The 5,808-nt window shown below is 37.8% G+C and overlaps 1 long non-coding RNA gene across 1 annotated transcript; it reads left to right on the top strand.

Moving 5' to 3' along the window:
* The first annotated feature begins 4,303 nt into the window (after positions 1-4,303).
* Positions 4,304-5,021, top strand: LOC131247309 (uncharacterized). The gene is made up of 2 exons (XR_009171624.1): positions 4,304-4,417; positions 4,518-5,021. It is a non-coding gene; the product is annotated as an uncharacterized LOC131247309 (long non-coding RNA).
* Positions 5,022-5,808: the final 787 nt, after the last annotated feature.

The raw sequence follows: 5,808 nt of genomic DNA, 5'->3' as shown, positions 1-5,808 counted from the left end.
ACGGGTTCTAGCAAGCCTCGGTCGGATGCGCGGGATCTCTGGGATTATTTTTGAGAATTTAAATGATGTAACTTGATACTTACAATTTTGTTAAATAACACTTTCATACGACTGAGCTTGTATATGTACTTCAGGGATTTACACTTGTACACATATATTTCTATAAGTCTTCCGCTTGCTTTATTCACTTATCCCTGAATCATATCTGTGTTTTGGCTTAATCTATTCTATGTTTTATGCACTAATACAGCCAACATACATTCATCATTAAATATGTTGCATAAGTGATGTTTTGGAACTCGGGAGATGAGTTCTGCTCGACCCCCGAATTTCAGGGCGTTACAGTTGAATACTTCTTGGGCCCACAACAGTTTAGATCAAGCTGATATTTGTTTTTTTTCCCCTCCATCCAAGTTTATATGGCTTTATAAACAAGTTAAATGACAAATAAACATTATGGTGGGTCCTAAGAAAGTTTCAATAGTATATTGTGGTCTACTTGAGTGTTGGATCTACCTCATTTTTTAATTTATAATCTAAAATTATATGACAAAATGTTGATGGATTGCTTCCTACCACTGTGATTTTCGTACTTGCTCCATCTAAAGTCCTATAAGACTATCTCTTATAGTGCCTGCCTAGTAACTTCCTCCATCTAAAGTCCTATAAGACTATCTCTTATAGTGCTTGCCTAGTAACTTGCTCCATCTAAAGTCTTATAAGACTATCTCCTATCACTTTTCAATTGTTGTGGGACGATGATTTGGATGGTATGAACTTATATACATGTATGGCATGTGTAATGGATGGTTGCCACACCACATGAAAACCTTAACCTTAAATATCCATCATTAATAATTCATAGATACTTTCAAAATCCTATTCATTTAATGGCCCATGGTCTTATCAAAGACGAGCGGATTCCGTTAAGTATCTGTGAGTTCTGACTGTGATTTCGTTAGGTATTTAATGGCCCACCTTGATGTATGTACATGTTGTCTATACGTTTTGCCAGCTTATTTTAAGTGTATGAGCTTAAAAATAAAGTAGATTCAAATCTTAAGTAGACCATACCATATGAAACTCTGTAAGACCCACCAAGCACGTGCTATCCACTCCGATCATCAAGTCCTCATGTTCACCACCCCTGAAAACTAGTATGATCCAAAATTCAAGTCTCGATGAGGCCCACCTGATGAACAGCTTGGATGTGGTGTCCTTGATGGACACTGGTGCAGCATAAAAACATGGTGGACCATGGAGCTTTGATATAAGATGAGAATTGTTAAGAATTCAGAAACTGGTTATGTTGGTTATGTGTGGCAACTACGAATGATTCCATTTTCATTCAGGGATTCATTTTCTGTCATACCTCATTGTTGAGTCTCTCTCCTATGGGGGTTGGGTACAAGTACAGCTAACAATTTGATGTGTTGGGAACTTCTATAGGGAGTTACAAAACAGATTGGTGAGACGATGCACAAACTAGCTACAAAAGTTGACGAGTATGCTCGTGGAATGATCAGTGGGTTTGGTTCAACCCTATTTGAGGAGCTCATGGGAACTTCCCATGAGGTTGAGCTGTGTTGGCCCCACCATGATGTGTATCAAACATCAACACTGTGTATTTGATGGGTCCCCTTTAAATTATGGGATATCCCAAAAATCAACCGTGCACTTGGTGGGGCCCCAACTGAAATTTGGAAGCGTCTGAAACTTGGTATGACCTCTCATCCAAGGGGCACACACATAATGAATGCGTTGGATTTGTGAATCTAAACCAATGTGGCCCAAAAAATAATTATGAATGTTTTAATGGAGGGTAACCCCTCTCAACTTTTGTATGTGGTGTGGCCCGCCATGGGATGGTGCATCCGACTGATGGGGTAGATGTTTTACACGCATCATGGTGGGGCCCACAGAGCCATACCAGACCCCGGCCAAAATTTAGGGCAGGAACCAAAAAATGAGCCAGATTTAAAGTTCAAGTGGACCACACCACCGGAAAAATGGAATCGAACACCCACGGTTAAAAACTTCTTGGGCCACTATTTACTTTGGTGTGGGCCACTTCAACGTTGGATCTGCTTCATTTTTCAGCTCATGCCTCAAAATGCCATGGTAAAGTAGATGGATGACACGGATATGTCATATACATCATGGTGGGCCCACAAATAACTATAAATGTTTTAATGGAGTGTAACCCCTCTCAACTTTTGTATGTGGTGTGACCCACACAAGTGATAGATTGATTTGATTTTTAATCCCTAGGCCCACCATGGGTTGGTGCATCTGATTGATGGGGTAGATGTTTAACACGCATCATGGTGGGGCCCATAGAGCCATACCAGACCCCACACAAAAATTGGGCGCTCAAAATAACCCCCAAATAGGCACGCGCTCTCTCACCCAAGCCCCTCTCCTATCTCTCTGTCACCCTAATCCCCTCCCTATCCCCACTCTCTTTATCTCGATCTCTCACCCTCCACTCTCTCTCTCTCTCTCTCACATGGCTACCTTCATCTCTCTCCAGCTGCAGCAACGAGATAACCCATCAGGTATCTCGATCTCTATGCTTTGCGAGTTGTTTATTTTTTATTTTTACTAGTTATGGTGGGTATTTACTAGATTTAGAGCTAGGGTTTTGGATTTCAGAAGATTGAAGTGAGAAGATGCTTTTTCAATTTTCATTTTTCTTTGCATTCATAGTTGTTTCCCTGGAATGTATTTGTTTCCCTGATCAATAAATGCCCCTCACAAAATTTTGAGTTACAATCTCACAAAATTTTGATTTTTCTGTATTTGGTTGTGTAGATTTGGTGTTGAATTTGTGATGGTTCGTTGGGTTTGATTTTGTTTTCTGTTTGTTTTGATCTGATTGCTGCAAGATATGGGTTTTGGGCTGTGAACGTGGCGCTGCTTGGGCTTCCTTTTGGGTTATTTATTTATTTATGGGAATTTTAGTGATCTGGGGAAATTTTGTGAATTAGGTTTTTTGTTTTATGGGTGGTTGTGGTTGATTTTTTTTTTGTTGGGTTGCGTTGGACTTTTTGGGGATTTGTTTCTTTGTTTTGTTTGCAACAAGATATGGATCTTGGTTTAAAATGTGGGGGCTTGCATGGGCTTCTTTTTTGCTATGGTTTTGTTGCAATTTGTGTGATTTGGGGAGGGGGTTTGTGAATTCTATTGTTTGTTTTTGGTGGGTGTGGTGGATTTTTGTATGGGATTTAAGTTTTTTTTAGCACTTATGTTGGATTTTTAAGTTTTTTTGGTTGGGTTGTTTTGGATTATCAGTTGGGTGTTTGGTAGCTATGGAGATTTTGGGAATTGGGTTTTGGTTTTCTTAGTGAGCTTAGTTTAAACTAGATTTTCGCTTAGTTGGGATTGTGGTTGCTTTGAATTGGAATTAGGTTTAGACATGCCACAATGGCTGTGAGGGGAGTAGGACACGATATTCATGTTTTTTGTCTTACAAGGAGAGTAAAAGTACCTAGCCCTTTTTTTAGATCAGCAATTACAATCCTATATCGCGTAATGGGTCCCACCGTCACCGCGATAGCTGTTACCTAACCATTTTTTAATACCTTGATTGAAACTGTGTGCTATTTGAAAATTTGCTGCATGGATCTTATCCTTTCTGAAATGACTGCAAGTTTCATATTTTTAACAAGAAGTTTTCGATGATCATTGCGAAGATGTTCTATTCTTTTCGTCCGTTCTTAATGCAATGAATGCCAATGCATTTTGGGCCTGTTTGTTTGATGTATGGTTTCTCCAAAATGTCATGGACCAAGATGGACACCCTTTTCGATTCTACTTCCTATTGTCTTTCTCTCAAAACAAAACTGAAATGGTCATCCTATCCAATCTGATTTGATCTGCACCCTACATGAAAATGCTATTTTTTAGTTCATGTGTTTTGATGGTTCCTGATGCCATGATGTAATGAGACTAATTTTTAGTTCATGTATTATGATGGTTGTTAAAGCTGTGAATGTAACGAATCTAGTCTTAGTTAATCAACTTGTTGCAGTTGTTTAAGACATTTTTAGTTTAAACCATTAGTATGTCTATCCACTTCTTTTAAAAAGTCTTTGGAAATCTATATCTATTTTTGTTCATGTATTTAGATGTTCAATTGAACTGAATTGCCAATAAAACAGATGCAACTGTCAAAGTGCCATCTGTTGAGTTCAACATCAGATCATGAATCCTCTATTTACTTGTCCCTATATTATCTTTTCTAGGAACTCCTTTCCTTCTAAATCTTTTTCTTACTCATTAGGAGGATGATGTCAAAAGCAGCATCATTCGACTGCGTGAGAATATGGATGTGGAGATAAATAATATCATGGTTTGCCATGCAGGTACATTGATCTAAAACCATGCATTACTTGACTTCCTGAGAATGGATATGGTACATTGATCTTTTCCCCATAGTTCTCCGTATCTTGGAATTTTTTTCCCTTGTGTTGATAGATTCATTTTAATATTTTGCTATGTGGCTATCATTACAGTTGGTTCTGCATGATATTAAGCTGAATTCAACATCATGAGACTGCATGTTAGATCTGCATCTTGTTTTTGCTGCATGGAGGATGGAAATTCTGCTCGAGATTGTTCAGTTTTAGTGAAAGTGGTGAACTAAACTTGATAATGTAGACTGAGGAGATCTAGTCAATGTGGGAGGATTAAATTTATATGATGATCTGAACCATTCTTTCGATCTGGGACAATCATGAATGGGTCATAAAACAAAATTACAGTGATTATACAGTCTCAATCATTTGTTGGTATGTTACCCTTACCTGCAATTTCCTGTTTTTGACTTTATTATAGACAAGATCTTGTAAAACTCGGTTCCCTAATTTCTAGCTTCTACGAAATGACCGAAGTGAACTGAATGCCGACCAAATACATACTCATACTTTCGCTTTATAAATTCAAGGCAAGTTACATTACTGAAGTGAAAGTGAACTTGACATATCTGAATGACAAATTTTGTGTACCTGGTTTGTTCCTGGAGTTTGGATGAATGGTTGGTGTTGTAAATGAATTGTTCCTCTTATTCAAAAGAAGAACAAAAGAAGAAGAAGAAAAGAACAAAGAACAAAAGGAGGGAGGGTGGAGGGGATTCTTCCAATCTGAAAGACTTTTGAAAGGGCCCTTTAAATGTATGTGTTTTTTCTTTTTTTTTACTTTAATACATTTAAAAAAAAAAAAAATACATCTTTAGCTTATGTGCTTGTGTGGGTGTTGCTCCTTTCTAGCAGGAAGATATTTTTTGGTTGGTTGGCATCCCATTGGTAAAGAACTCCTTGGTTGGTTTTAACACTTCCATATTTTCATATGGATAGGTATGAATTGATAATGTGCATGCCTGTAAATGACATGGGTCTTAAAGTTTGGTGGATGGATGGTCTTCATCCAAGTACTTATGCCCATTTCATGTTATGCAGGAAAATCACATTGATCCGAACCAGCTATTGCTATGTCCGGTACTATGATTTGTGCCCTTTGGCACTTGGCAAACTAGATTTCTGAGATGTCCTCTTTTCTAAACTGAAAACACAAATAATACTAGCTTGGTTCAAAATTTATATGTCCTCATGAATGTTTCAATGGTGGGTGTTCATTCTCCATTTTTGTTTTTTCTTATTATGCGGCTTTCTTGGATTTTGTATTTCCTCCATTAGCTAGACATCATCATGATTAGGAACTCAAATGGACCTTCATCCATATGATGTAAGGTTTATTTTTTAGTGTTTTTTTTTTTCATGCAAAATTCTCTGTTTTCATTGACGATTT

This window comes from Magnolia sinica, chromosome 5, assembly GCF_029962835.1.
Source record: "Magnolia sinica isolate HGM2019 chromosome 5, MsV1, whole genome shotgun sequence".
In the NCBI taxonomy this organism is placed as follows: Eukaryota; Viridiplantae; Streptophyta; class Magnoliopsida; order Magnoliales; family Magnoliaceae; genus Magnolia; species Magnolia sinica.
This window is presented reverse-complemented; position numbering and strand designations above follow the sequence as displayed.